This window comes from Corvus hawaiiensis, chromosome 1, assembly GCF_020740725.1.
Source record: "Corvus hawaiiensis isolate bCorHaw1 chromosome 1, bCorHaw1.pri.cur, whole genome shotgun sequence".
NCBI lineage: Eukaryota > Metazoa > Chordata > Aves > Passeriformes > Corvidae > Corvus > Corvus hawaiiensis.
The window spans coordinates 51,996,126-52,011,875 of NC_063213.1; the positions used below are offsets into that span (position 1 = coordinate 51,996,126).

Sequence of the window (15,750 nt, forward strand, 5' to 3'; positions counted from 1 at the left end):
TACCTGCCACATCCTCTAATCCAGAAATTTCCATCCTGAGCAGACCCAGTTACTCCCAGGAACAGGAAGACTGTCTCCACCTAGCAAATCATGTCTTTTCTTTCCTCCCCATGACTTACCCCAACTCAGCTTGCTTTACTTTTCCCAGAGACCACCCTCTGATGATGCCCTGGATCTGCCTCAGCTATCTGCCTCTTTCATAGCTTCCTGATAAGTTTCTCTGAGAGGTGTTGGAGCTATAAACATAGCTGCCTAAAGTACAGGGAAGCTTCCAGGAACTGAAGGAGGTGAAATTGCTGTAATTCTGCTTTCAGAATACTAAGATAGGGAAAAGACAGACAAGTGTCTAGAAAAGGAAAAAGGAAAGCTGAAATCATAGCCCTTTCACAGGGAGGACTAGCGAACACCCAGACCTTTACAAAAGTGGAAGACAAGCATAGTTTCATTAGTTTTGAATTATAGAGAGGAAAATAATCAGATACTGAAGTGTTAGACTTGGTTTTAAACAGCACATGGACCAGAGCAAGATTCTCACCATTTTTGTCCAGTAAGGGATTGCTCCCATAAAACAAGGAAGGAGCTTTGCATAGTCCTATTAAAACTTTCACAGACAGCTTTTGGTATAGTTACCAGCATTCAAATCTAAATATTGGAATACACTTAGACCAAATAAGACTTAGTTAGTGGATCCATATCCACAAAGCCCAAAATATTTTTTAGTCACAAGACATTTGAGACCAAACAAAATATCCTGCAGGTTACTCTTTTTCTGCATGAAAGCAGATTTCATGCTGCGGTTTGCATTCCTGCTCTGTGTGCCAGACTTGATGACCTCTGAGGGAATGCAAATCTATAAAGATGAGCCATATTTGCACCAAAAGAGATAATTAAAGAGAGGAAGGAAATTAAAAAAGAGAAAAATACACTGCAAATTTCAGAAAATCTACCTAATAGTGGAATAAGTGGATTGAGGGATAAATGGTCTCCCAAGAGATACAACAGAAAGGCTATCTGCTTGGATTAGTACTAAATGGAATGAACAAAACACTAGAAATTACATTGCAAGGAATAATATTGCACTGACAGGGGAATGGTCAGGATAATCTAATAGTACTGTTTATCTCCAACCCCCCCAAAACTGCAGGAGATAGTATCATGAACAACACCTTTTTGTTCTCTCACTTTGTCACTCCTCTATACTCAAACTCTTTCTTTTATCCTGCCAAGAACTGCTTTTGATATGATGTGAGGATGTGTCCAGCCTGAAAGGAAGTGAAAAGAAGGAAGTGAAAAGAAGTCCATGAAATATTTTGAGAGAAGCATGTGCTCACCATCCCCAGGATTTACAGCAGGTATAGTATTTCAGCAGGTGTGACTCTTCCAGCAGGTATGACTGTTCTAGTGGGGTGTCCATATTTTCTTCCTTTGCCATTCAGCACCTTGAAGAGATATAGGAGAGGGCTACAGAAACCTTTGTTGTGCAGCTGTTCTGATTGCTCATCAAACAGCAGTGATAGTCCTAGAAAAGCTGCTGACAAATAGAATGTAGGAGACTCACATTTATGGGTTTTGTTTCTGTTTTTCAAGGGAGCACTCCCCTTTGGAAACAGCCGTATGACAGCAGGCCAGAGGGGTGACATACGTGTGAACATATGTCACTGCCCCCGTGGTAATGTACATGCAAACATATGGCATTGCCCTCCTGGTGCATATTAGTTGTCAACAGACACAGGAAGGACCTTGCCCTGGTTATGTTTTTTATCATCCATATGGTTTTCTATTACTCCTGATAGCAGATAAATTACAGCTACTTCCAAAATCTCTGTCTAATAATAGTTTGTGTTTATTCCAAATATAGATGCTTTCTCTTCCTTTGGTACTTCCACAGAATTCATTGAGAACCAAGCAACAGTTTTTCATTGCACTGCAGGACTCTGATGATTTGAAAACAGAAGAAAAAGAAAGAGAAGAGTCAGCACAGACACAGCCAACAAGATGAATATCTGGAAGTAAACATGCAACTTGACCCCTGTAACTTGGAAGGGACTCAGCCTCACAGGAAGGAAAAGCCTCACTGCCACATTGCATACACACCACTGTGGTCACCAGAGAAAATCAGGATAGTGGCCCAATATAAGGACACAGTGCTTCTGTATACAGTTTTACAAAATGACATGATTCTGTGAAAAACTCAGTTGGAAGATAGCAAAGTTAAATCAGTTAGCACAAGGACTCATATTTTTCTAAAGAGTAATCTGCTAGACATTTTATAATGAAAACTCCACTGGCAAAAGCACAGACCATCTCTAGATGATGCTGAAGCCAGTACTTTCAAAGACTAGTTACATGAACTGTGACAATAAGGAATCCAAAGAGCAGCTAGCTCTGCATTAGTTTACTGCCTTGTTGTCTATTCCAGACGCAATCCCAAACCTCTATGCAGCCACTTCAATGAGTTCAATAATCAGTCCCTAAAATGGTCTAAACCACAAAGTGTACAAAATCAGTGTTTGTTTGAAAGCACTACTGTAAGTGACCCAAAGTCTAAAAGACAGGAAAATTACACAGCTGTCCTGCCCCCATATGTCAATCTCCTTGTCTGTTCCCTTTCACACCCCAGCATCTCAGTCACACTACACATGTGGCAGCTGCCATTTGTTTGCTGTGCATCCAAGAACATGCTGCTTGGTTTAGTGTTTCTGTTGAGACAGAAGAAGACATATGCATTGCACTAAAACAAGCAATATTATTCTTGAAACTCAGGTCTTAGCATGCTGAAGCTCAGGTTTAAATATGTCAGGGCATATATCAGACACCTGATCTGGCCTTTCCTGTTTGACTGGCAGAGGAATATCTTACCTATAAGATCAGTTGTGGTGCACATCGAGTTTGCAGAAGTACAAAACAATAAGGGCAATAGATCACAATATTTTTTCATTAAAAAAAAAAAATGCTGTGGGTTTGTGGTACTTCAGTTCAGCTTAGATGATCTTGCAGCACTGAGAAAATTCTTCCAACATCACGTCAGTAAAATACTTTTGAATAGGTTTATGCCAAAGCTCTCAAAACAGTTTTAGATGGAGTGTACATAATACAATTGACATGAAAAATCTCAGCCTAGCAAAGTACTCTGTACTATCAAGAATCATAACATGGGTCCTTAGGATGATTTGGAAACCATTTTAGTGGATCAGAACTAGTGTTATTATTGTTAGATGTGTTTAGTATAGTAATTGCAAAGAATCAAAAGCAGAGAGTTGTATACAATAGCAAATGCTACAGGTAGATAAATATTTCTCACTTTCAGTAGTTACTGAAATGATTTGGTAGAGTCATGCTCAATGACTGTTCCAAACTACCTATATTGTAATAGTCTAGGAATATTATAAAAATGAACAAATAACAAAAGTTTAGGATGCATTGATGGGGTGGTCTTTATCTTTCAGGTAGAAAGGACTTTATGACAGGAAACAACAATAAGTTAATGTAAACAACTTATTTTGCCTACCTTCATATTTCAATACAGTTGTTCAATATAACCACATTTCTCCAAAGACTCGTATTCTGTTATTGAAAGGTAATGGTGGAAACCAACTTAAGAACATGTAAAATGCAAGATTTTTTAATCAATGAGAAGCTATTAATTTAACCAAGCCTTCCTGTAATAATATTGAGACAGACTGTCTGCCTGGTTTTACATTATAGCTAGCTTTGCAATCTGTACGGAATCTAATGAGGTGTGTACTTTTTGTGAATATATTGATTGAGAGTGGTCCTTAGGAATCCAACGCTGCCAAAAACTTGGTATCTCTCCGTGATTCCTGAGGGGTTGTTTGCTTTCTAGAACAACAAAGTTGTTATTTTAGTAGGAGCTGTTGGCTCTTGCCTCTCACTACACATGAAACTCATTTAGTTCATCTTCACTAGATCACATTAAGCTCAGACCTCACTAAGTTCAGATTTGATGTGATCCAATGGATCAGTGATCTGACAGACCCCCATGTGAAACCACACTGATGCATCACTTGACAGGTTCATTAAAGTCATCACATTAAAGTCATTGTGCACATGTGTAGCTCTGCAGCAGCAGGATTCCTCAAGTACCCAAACAACCTAAGCTGGTATTCTGAGCAGTTCTTGACCTGACATATTTGGAGTTGACTAAAAATTCAAGGCAAAAATTTGAGGTAGACAATCTACTTTTTAAGACTTACAGAAACCAAAAGGATCTTCTTAATCTAAAAGCATGCCTTAGTTTAAGCATCTTTATCTCACCTTCATGGTGTCTCATTGCTGATTTCAGCAGAATCATCCACAGCTGAAATCCAACAAAGAATTATGGTTTTTTATCAGCTGTGGCTTTATCATAGTCAGATTTTATTAAAAATTGCTATTAGCTTAGAAGACGCATAGAAAAGAGAATCTGTAGCTAAATATACCCAATTCATTGAAAAAGTAAGAAGCTTTTTGCTTGCTGATTTCTTTAACATTGTTTTATAGTTATTTGATATATTTTTTGTTCGTACTGACTTTTTGGTGTAGCATCTGAGTGTGTTCCATTAGCTCATTAAGCACTATGACTAATGTCTGAAATATGATACGTACTCTGGAAAAAATTTGCTTTGTGTATGGAAAAAGAAAACAAATGTACTGGCATGTGGAAAAAGTAGAATCAGTTATATTTCCTCCAGTGTTGAACACAGCTGGCTGGAAAACAGGTATTTTTGAAATGTCAAGGTTTTACAACTTGTGCTTATCCCACATTAGAACAAAGCTGGGGAAAAAAAAGAAAAACCACCTTGCAGGTAAGACAGTTTTGCACATTCCATTAGAAGCAGGAGACAAGGATGAAATGATGTCCCTGATTGTTGGGGGGGGGCTTGGACTAGATGACCTTTAAAGGTCCTTTTCAACTCAAACCGTGTTTTGTCTCTGAACGATTCCATGACTGCAATTCCATGAATATTCTGTATAATGGCTACCAAAGCCACTAGAGGTCTTGCTGTGCAGTGTACATGCATCATCCCCAACAGTTTGCTGCTGCTTACATTCTAGTATGAGAAATGGTTTTGGGAAACCATGATGGAATTGGGACAACCTGCCCTAGGTCGGTCTGCTCCAGAGGAGTTCATCTCCCTTCCCATGTGTCACCAACACAGAAAAAAACAGGAAAGAGCTCAGTAAATATTTAGAAAGGTCATGTGTTATACTGTCTAAAGATGAATCACATGTTAAATACTGGAACCTAACGATAGTAGAGACACATTGTTCAGCTGGTTTTCTGGTGCATTTCAATAACTTTTATCCTACACACCAGCTAGCTAACTGAAATACAATACAGAATAACTATAGTCCGATGTTTACATTTTCTAATGAAAATTTTAGCTATAAAGTAGTGTCTAATCTTGGAATATTTTTATTTATTTTTGACAGAAATAAAAAGAAAGCTTTGAGTTTCTAGTTAAAAGAAATTACTACTAAAACATTATGTTATTCCACATCCAAAGTGGAGCTAACGTTAACATGAAATGCTTTGAAAGTTGAAAGAATACTTAATCATGGGCTTGTAATCAAAGGAAAAATTACATCAAAGTCAAAGGCCATTTTATTGACATCTTTTGAATCACAAATTTACTTTTTTATTTGAATGGGGGATCTTGGCTGTTAGAAGTTTATGGTTTTAAAGACTGATTAATCAGGATCCAGGTAGATCATTTTATCTCTCTCTAATCACAAAGATAAAATATTTCTTAAAAAGTCACTATAAGCTGATCTATATTCTGTTACCTGTATAATCTATACCCATTACTCGCAATCAATTTTAACTTAAAAATGGAGAAATAGTGGCTTTCTGTCTATAGTTCGCGAAATTTTAAGTTCTTTGACTGTCTTCTAAATGTCACTCTAATGCTTTTTAGGCTGCAAAAAAGTAATGCAGCAAATAAAACGTGTTGCCAAACTAGGCTACAGTTCAGGATAAAACTACTTCTACTGCACATTGTATAGGGGCCTGTAAATTTATTGAGGCTCAGACTTTAAATCTGTGTACTAACTCTTTCACATCAAAATGTATATATGATCTGAATCCAAGAAATTCCAAAATTAATTCAGTAACCTTCCTATTTTTTACTATGGACTATTATTTTAAAAAAAGAAAACACATATATACGTAGAACAATTCATTAATCAAAAATATTTGACAAATTTGGTGTAGTGCAGACTTTTACAGTACTCCTTTAGTTAAAGTGTGAATCAAAATCCAAAGTAAAATAGGAGTTCAATACTCACAATAGAAATAAGTACCAAATAAAAATACAGAAACTGTAAAGCTAGGATAGTGTTTCGTGGGGAAGGGAGACCTAAGGTGACTGGATATGGATATCTACCCACTAGCTAACAGTTTATGACAAATGAAACATATTTAAGTAGCCTAATTTTCTTTCTGATTTAATAGGATCCAATAAATGGAAACTGTATGGCCAGAATAATGAAAAGAGCACAAAATTTATCTCATTCTGTTGCGTCCTCTCTGTGTTCTTTTGTCCTTTGATTGCACTGGTGGATAATATTATTTTGTTCCCAAGGAAATATGTCCCTTTGATTAGGTTGCAGATATTCTCTCATTTGTCACTGTTCTATCAAGCTATGCCATGTAACAGCAGGAACCCTTGATTATTTAATTGCTTGTAAGAACTCATTAAATCTTACTATCAATCATTGAACATATGGCAAATATCACCCAATGGCAGGAGAGGTTTTAACAGTGATCTGTCACTGGGGCATACCCTTTCTTTAGTAGCATAGGCCCTTTGTTTAGTTCTCTGATCATAATAATTTTTAATTAATATTGATTTGTAAAAGAGTGTTCATGCAGTGGCCTTAATCTATGGGTATAAGGATAATCTTCTAACAGAAGCATTTGTAATTCCATATAAATATCCAGGAACCCCATCTAAGAGAGTTTAACCTTTTAACAATGTTTTGTAGATCATGTTAGTCTGATGATAACCTAATTTAGTCTTCAAAGTGGATACGGCTCATTAAGAAAAACATATAAGAAGTCACACAATAGGTTTTGCATCAACACCTTGATGGGATCCTATGAGCTATCTCTGATGATATGAATGCAAAAGACATTTTTCAAAATATAGAATATTAGCTATGGCTAATAGAGGTAGCGACTTGTTCAGCTACTTGTTTTGTCTATAACAAAAAACAAGTCAAGGGAGTGGGAAGAAATCTCACCAAATACTGCTTAACTGCATCACAGATCCTTAAGGTTTCGATATATATTTACACAGATGGATAGACCTAAAGTAATGAAATAATCTGATTATTGCAAAAAGTCCTGCCTGAGATATGTAGAGTTTAACATAAGAAGAATTTAGACTCAGCATTCTTTGCCATCAGAACTTTAGCTACAACTAATTTTACCTGAGGAGGTTCAAAATTAGCCATGCTCTAAAACTGAATAAACTTCCAAAGGTGAAAGTTCACAGCAGTTGGCAATAGAACTTTTTTGCAATCATAAAAAGAGTGATATTGACCATTTTCTTGTGGTGACTACTCTTTCCTTCTACTGGACTCACAACCTTTTTATATACTTTGTTCATTAGTACTACTTGGAAGTTGCAGGAAACAAGAGAAAAGTCCAACCACTCAACACTTCTTTAATGATTAAATTCAACAAAAAACTTGCCTTCATCTTTCTTACTCTTGATATACTGTTATTTGGAGATAAAAACAGTATCTAAGCTACTACTTTGTAATAACTTTCTCAAAAATCCCCTTTCTTTTGAAAATTTTGTGTCAAAAGGCTTTGAATAATTCATAAACAGAGAAAAGTGGAAACTGGAAGATTTCTGTCTCTGAGTCAGGCTTCTACTCATTCGTGCTACCTGTGCCATATTACACTCTTTATCTGAGGTGTGGTTGCCTTTGTAAGATGACATATATGCCTTGCCATAGCAACAGCTTAGGTTGGGGAAGGGTGGGTTAAATTCTAAAATTTGTATGTTCTTGGAACAAATTTTTGGATATGGATCACAGCTGGTGTCAATGCCAGTTTGTTTTGTGGTTTTGGTGCAGTGGGTGAGCTCTACAAAAGAAGTAGAGATTTGCATGTATAGAAATAGTAAAGAGCCACAAGCACCTTGCTTTTATACAGAGTGAAAGGACGGCTGTGCGAAGTAAGAAAGAACATCAGATTATTACCTGAGATATGTATCTGCACTTTTAGGTATTGAAATTATTTAGAAAAGAGGCAGAAAAGGAAAAAGAATTTTGAGGCTGGATTTCTCCATGTGTTAGTATTTCAGGTTATATTTTCTTTTTTTATGAACTTCTGCCTCTACATATTTCTGTGTATTCATCCCTTTTCTGTTAATAGTATTGTACCAGGCGTCTATAATTTGTCTTATGTTATGTTGACTAAAGATCATATAATTTTTGCAAAAAAAATCTGCTTTATGCTTTCATGAGGACTTATGTTGACTCCCACATTTTGAAACAGCTATACTGATTTTTAAATGTATAATAATTATTTTTAAACTTAGTTTCTGAATCTTTGGTTCTTCTCCAAAGAGGATTCACCTATGCCTAAATAGCTGTATGCATACATACAGCCTTGAGGACAGATTATTCAGGTGTTTCTCTGATAAAGTGAAATCTAATTCATTCCTGTAGAGGCAGAACTCAGTCCTATAACAAGGGGAAAACCTTCATGACAGATATTCAGCTACATCTAATATGTGTTTAACATTATTATAGCAGTATAAGGGATGTAAAAGAGTAATTTTCCTTTCCTGGAAAACACTGTAAGACTGTCTTGAGATTCCTTTAAGCAGTGCTGCCTATGGAAAACTATCCCAAGGATCAAATCAGATACCATGGCTCACGAGAGAGTCTTTTGGGAAATGTTTCGATGAATATATACAATTTAATTATTGTTTTGTTTTGTAGTTTACATAAACTTAACAAAACATTACAGGTAGATAAATCACAAATTTCTGTGGTTTTCTAAGCATTTAGTTACTGGGCTTTGTCCTAATTCCTCGTTTTTTTTCCATGTTGCGACATTATTGGAGTCCTTTTTGTGCTTTTTGCGTCTCTTTTCCTGAAGCTTAATAATTGTAAAATGATAATAATAATGTGAGATGATAAAAAAATTTTCATATTCTGTTTGAAATTCTGAGCATACTCAGATTCGTTGGCATTTTAGCTGAGAGTTCAGTTCTTATTTCATTTATTGTACAGAAATGGGTCCATCTGATTTACTTCTGTGTAAAATAATGATAAAGATCTCTTTTGCCAACTGGCTTGAGACTATGAAGTACTTCATTAACCATTCAGAGATACTGGAAACACCTTGTTTTCCCAAGAAACTGTTTTAACTTAAGGACTTCACAGACAGCCTGTTAACAAGAACTGCAATACATTACAGTAACTTCATTACTTCCAAGGTAGGCTAGAGTGTCATTTCAGGAGTAATGAATGATGCTTTAAGGTATCAGGCAGATACCCTAAAGACACTGAGATTATGCCACAAAATACAGAAAGTCTTCCAGGAAGCAAATGAATAAGCTTTGCTAAGGGAGCGTAGAATAAAACCCATTAAAACCCATTAAAGGAACCCAAACTGTAGACAGAAGGTAAGGAAGGATTGATTTGTTGTAGCTGTAAAGGCAATAGAATGTCTATTTATTAATTAAAAGTACATTTTATGTATTGTGATATGATAAATTGTTGACTGTTTAGGCGAATTACCTCAGAAATGCACCTAAGGCTATTAACACTGATAAATTATGCACTACTACTTTTTAAATTTCTGAAACAGTCTTCACAAGTATGCTCGACTTTATTTTCAGTTTTAAGCAGCAGTTTTGTGTAACCATATTCAACATTTAACTATTGCCACTAAAATCTTCCTAGCCAGAAAAAAAGCCAAGCTTTCACAAACAGTTTTAACTCTACTATTTTCCCCTATTTTCCTGTTAAATATACATACATATGAAACACAAAGTTTTCTATTTTGACAGAATCTGATGAAAAAAAGTAACATACTCTTAACTATATACTCCCTTGACTTTATATCCCCTTTAACTTGGGAGCGTTAAAACAAGTAACCCCCATCTGAAATAAATGTTTAAAATACGAAAATGACATTTTTGGGGGTATAAATAAACACAAAGAGAATACTGAAGGTGTATATGTATAAATAAATCTATATATTCTCACACACCAAACTTCTGGGAAAATGTACTAATCTCTGGGGTTTTTTCTTCTAGGATACTAACTAAATCAGCTAGAGGTGAAAAACACTAAATAGTTTTCACAGGTGTTCTGTGTCTTTGAACATATAATGTTTTAAGTTCAATATCCATACTTTGTACTTATATATATAAAAAAATATAGTGTCCGTATTCTGATATATTCTGTGTACTTACAACAGAGTTTATATCTGAAAATCAGGCATCCATCCAATATAAAGTTAAAAATTTCAACATTGTGTTTGTCATCCTCTATAAATTTGAATGTGTGATTGTGTATATATGGGAGTGAGTGTGCACGTGTGCGTGTGTCTGTCTTGAAAAATAGGCCTTTTTTGTCACTCTCTGATGGTGGTGACAGAGGGAGAATAATACCTTTGTCCCACTATAATTTCTAAAGGCATTTAAAGGGTTCATTGTTTCAAATCAAAGAGCTATTCATAAGTTCCAATAAAATGCAATCCATCACAATTTTACAGGAGCAGAAGCTTTCAGCTTGTGCATATTTTTCAGGAAGGCAATTTAAAGCTTATAAACACAAATCACATCTTTGGGTTTTAACCACAAAACATTTACACAGTACTGACCTACCACCTACCACATCTCAGTACAAAGCCAAGAAGTAGAGCACGCAGGACCAGGAATCAAGGACCTGGAGACAGCATTTTAGAGTAGACCAGATGCTGGGGCATCAATTCAGGAATTCTCAAAAAGTTTAGAGAGAAAAGGATGTTCCCTTGTGCTTATATCCCTTATTAGAGTGTATATGACATAATAATTCAAATAGTTGTTTGAATGACAGACCTATCTGAAACAGGTTCTTATATCCAGGAAAAAGGACTCTGGAATAATTTTTTTGCCCTTTTTTTCCCCCACGTATTTGATGATTATGCTTGTGAGCTAATATGTACATTGACCAGATGCACAATTGCTATGATACCATAGCATCTCTGATCAGTAACTGATTTAGCTCAGTCTGTTAAAAAACCTTTGATGCATATGGGTGAATCACTCTTAGAAAAAAAATGTGAAGACATATTATTCATTCTATTTTACTGGAGGAGAATTGAAGCTTAGAAATGCTCTATTGTTTACCTAAGGTTACAATCATTTAAGTGACTTACTCAAAGAGCTGGAATCAACCAGTTCTGTCCTAGTCTGTCTTAATATGCAAACATTACTCTATTTTTATTTAGTGTTTCCTATTCTGGGAATCTTGAAAGTACAGTGCGGATTCATCTTCCTAGGGAACTGGTATTCATAGACTCATGAATCATAGGATAATCTTTGTTGGATGGGAGCTCTGTAGGCTATTTTGTCCAACCATCTGCCCAAATCAAGACTAACTCAGAAGCTAGACCAGATTAAATAGGGCATAGTCCAGTAAAATTTTGAAAGCCTTGCTGAAAGTCCGGTCTTTCTTGACAGCCTGTTCAGCACTTAACCATTCTCATTGTGAGGAATTTTTTTCCTTAAGTCCCCTTGCAAGGTCTCATGATGTAACTTTTTATCACCATCATTTGTCATTTCGTTGTGAATCTTGGAGAAGAGACTACCTTACCTATGTTTCTCCATAACCACCCAATATGTACTTAGAGACAGAAAATAAATCACCTTTTAGTCTTCTTTTTGAAGGGTTAAATAAGTACATTCCTTCAGGGTGTTGTGCGCTCCAACTCCTGTCTATCCCAGCCTTCTCTGGCTTTGCTCCAATTTGTCAGTACCTCTCTTATAGTGGGGAGCTGGACACTGTGGCACTACAGGTGTAAGAGGACATGCAAGTGGCTTAGTGGGAATAAACTCTTCCTGTGACCTGCTGGCCATGTGCTTGCTGATGCAGCTCTGTATGGACTTTGTTTACCTTTGGCTGTGCACGCTGTTGGCTCCTTCAACTTGCTGTGCACCAGAATCCTGGTGTCCTTCTCCACAGACCTGCTTTCCAGACAGCTGCACCCCAAGTCACACAGATGCAAAAACAGCTCTTCCCCCTAAAAAAAAATACAATAACTTATATTTTAGGAGAAGGAAGCTCTTCAATACCATCATAACATGGGAATGCAGTCTGACAATTGTTAAATATCCTGCGTTTCCCATTAAGATTAAGGAAGATTTCAGGCTCCAAACCTGTTAGCTCTTAAAAAGGAATCAAGTGAACTACAGTAAACAAAAATCACTTTGTAAGAGAAAACTGTAGAAGTTGCTAGTCATTGTAATGCACACTGATATATTCTTTAGCAGCAACATTGTTTTATTCCAAATAATCACACATCAGCAAATGAAAAATTTACTGTTATCTATAAACTGATTATGTTACAACATCCCTGAGATTTATAACTCCCACACTGGATCTTTACCCCTTTCCTACTGCTAAACTGTTATCCTCTCTGCCTCTTTTTTTTTTTTTTTTTTTAATTAGGCCCATGTACTTTCAGCATTTCAAAAGGCTGTATATTTATTCTGGAACTGTTAGCTGCTACTGGATTGTTTGATTGAATCATGGTCCAATATCAATATTTTGTATTATAAAATGCTTTGTAGCATATTAAAGAGTCAACCAAAAATGAAAGGGAATGGCTACTCTAAAATCTTTTTCTCATTTGATGCTAGCAGATTGTTTTAAAAATTCACATCTTCTTTTCTGTGCACAAACTGCCTACAAAAATAGTGGCGGCAGTTGGATTGTTTTTAAAGCACATACAACTCTAACCTTTCTTAATCTAATTTACATTTTAAAATGCTTGCTGTTTCAATTCAATTTGTGCTGATCCTGCCGTGGAAAAGTGGGAGGACAATGCTTAAAATAATGATAATTCTTGCCTCTTTCAGACAGCCAAGCATAGAAGAGAACAGTTCAGAGTAGGTTGGGACAAGAAAGAAAATAGGCCTGGATTCACTTTGGTTAAAGTAGTGTCACATACAGAATCAGTATATTAACAATAGAGGTTTTGGAACAAGCCCACATGGCCTGATAAATAAAGGAAAGAAAGTAGTGAGAGAAAATCAAGCTACTTCTAAGTTGCAGAACGTAGCTGCAGAGGGAGGAGATGAAGAGACAGAGCCACTACTGCTGGAACAGAGACTTGTTGCCATGGGAGCAGGGATAAGGAAAGCTGGTACCCTGGAGGCAGTGACTGGGGATAAGAACAAAAAGGAGAGAGATAAGAACTTGGAACACTGCACATTCAGGGAACAGACTCATGCACACACCCCCCCTTTATTTTAGGAAGCCCAAACTGCCTTATTTCCAACCTATGTAATCACATGCATGATGGGGCCAAGGTCAGAAAGGCAAAATTTTGTAAGGAGAATATTAAGTACCTTTTACAGAAGTAGTTGGTTTTTTTAGCTCTCTCTTCCCTTTGAGCTCATTTTAAAATACACATCATATGTGACATACAAGGTGAATATCCATGCTTACAGGCTGATATCTTCGGGATCACTAAGGAAAAAACAAAAGCGTTTATCCATGGAAACAGAAGATTCAGAGTTTCTTCCCCTATCAAGTCATGTATTGTCTCATAGGAGTGCAATGACAATTCTAATATTATGAGGGTTTGACTTATTGAGAAAGATAATTTTTAAAAACCTTGCTAAATATTTCTACTGACATTCTTCGATAAAATATAGCACAAAAATTCGAGCAATATCCTGATGTCATGAGACATTACCATCCAATAACAGGGATAAAACTTGCTGTAGAATTTAACCATGGCATTTTTAGTTTTGAAGTAAGTTACTTTAATTTAGGTTGCCATTTCCTGTACAAAAATCATGCATTGAAATTTCCCATTTTTCCAAACAGCAGGCATTTTATATGGAAAAATCAGCAAAGAAACTTTTCTCCTTTGCATTTTCCAGGCACAGAGGGTACAAATGGTTAAATATTTTTCTCATGCTTACATATCGAAGTTTAAACCCTCTGCCCTGTGGTTTACCTGCATGATTTTATTCTCTTTCCTCCCAAGTCTGCCTTGTACTTATGTTTTTTTATTCTACAGTATGAGCTGATTGTTCAAACTCTGTGACCAAACCACTCACTTTGTAACCTTTTCTGAAAGCATATATTAATAAAAACAAGCAGGAGTTGTCAGTGCAGCAAAAAAATAAAACTGCCTGTTATATGCAAAGCACATCTTTAATGATGTTTAAAAAGGAGCTAAACATCTCTATGGGAATTCTTAAAACACTTATCTCTTAGGCCCTTATTTAGTTTTGCAAGTCTTTGTTGTTTAACAAGCTGGAGAAATGGGTCATCTAATGTTATATTAATCAGTAAATTAATATTTTAATTTGATTTTCTTTATAGTTGAGATGCTTGCGGCATCTCCAGTGTTTTTTCTCTCTGTACACTGATGTTAAGCAGTATCATTATCATAATGTACCTTGGGGTTGTGAGATAACAGGGTCCAGTGATAGCTCTATTCTTAGGAGAGTGGGAGGTTTATGATGACACTTATACATTTTAAATGACACGTGGAGGCTCTCGTGCAATGAAATGTCTTACAGCTGAGTCATAGGCTTTTCTACATTGGGCTTTTTAGTTCGTACACTTGAAATCACATGCTTTCATGTCCAAGGAGGTGATACATTTTACTAATTTTTTGATAAGATCTTTACAGTGTGCTGGAGTAAAAATCTCAATGATTCAGTTTTTATAACCAGTCCTATTTTGAAAATTTTTGATAAGTTGCAAGAGATATGACTATCAATAGATGAAAAGGAGAGAAAATGAAAATTAATTCTTTTTTCTGAAAAAGGTTCCAGCTAAGTACGTTTTTCTCAAATATTCAGTCAGTCAAATACAGAAGACTCGTGGACGCAAGGAGAGACACAGACTTTTATTTGGTGTTATCAGCTCTAATTACCCTTCTGAAATGTGCTTGGAAACTCAGAAGTTTGATTAGATCAGGCAAGACGGTCCCTGTCCCTTGTGCATTTTTACAAGAGCTGACAAAGAAAGCTTTCTCCTTTTTGCTCTCTTATGCATGACCTTTAAACAGGTCAAAATAGTGCTAAGATGGAAATGGTTCACAGGTTACTGTTAGGTGAGTACAAAGGAAGAAACAGTCTTTGTTCCTTTTACCTCCTTAGACAGTCACAATCTGGCCTTCTCACCTTCTCCTTTCCCTCCAGACTCTGTAATTGAGGATATTTACTACATCAAAGATCCCATGCCTAGTACAGGCCCCCTCCCTCTATTACAAATACACAAATCACACGTCCTAGTGCATGTTCGCTCTGGTCCAATGGTAAGTTACATGTCTGAGTGAAAATATATGTTTGGTGATACCCTCACATACCAAGGTCAAAGCAAATCACATTCACACATTCCGTATCACACTCAGTTTACTGGCCATACCTCAGCAGGTGCACCATAACCATATATGACTGTAAAACAGCCAATATTTTATTGTTTCTTGAGCTTCACTGGCTTTGTAACATAGCCGTTCACAAAAATGCATCCAAATGCAGGTTCCACTTA

The 15,750-nt window shown here is 36.2% G+C and overlaps 1 long non-coding RNA gene across 3 annotated transcripts in view; it reads right to left on the reverse strand.

Annotated features, from left to right (window-relative positions):
• LOC125326335 overlaps nucleotides 1–15,750 on the reverse strand; it is a 131,599-nt gene that overhangs the window by 492 nt on the left and 115,357 nt on the right. For all 3 annotated transcript variants that reach the window (XR_007203767.1, XR_007203766.1, XR_007203765.1), the window contains 3 exons: nucleotides 13,587–13,707; nucleotides 12,130–12,256; nucleotides 1,332–1,439 (listed from right to left, as the gene is read on the reverse strand). This is a non-coding gene — a long non-coding RNA (uncharacterized LOC125326335). The remainder of the gene's footprint in view (nucleotides 1–1,331; nucleotides 1,440–12,129; nucleotides 12,257–13,586; nucleotides 13,708–15,750) is intronic.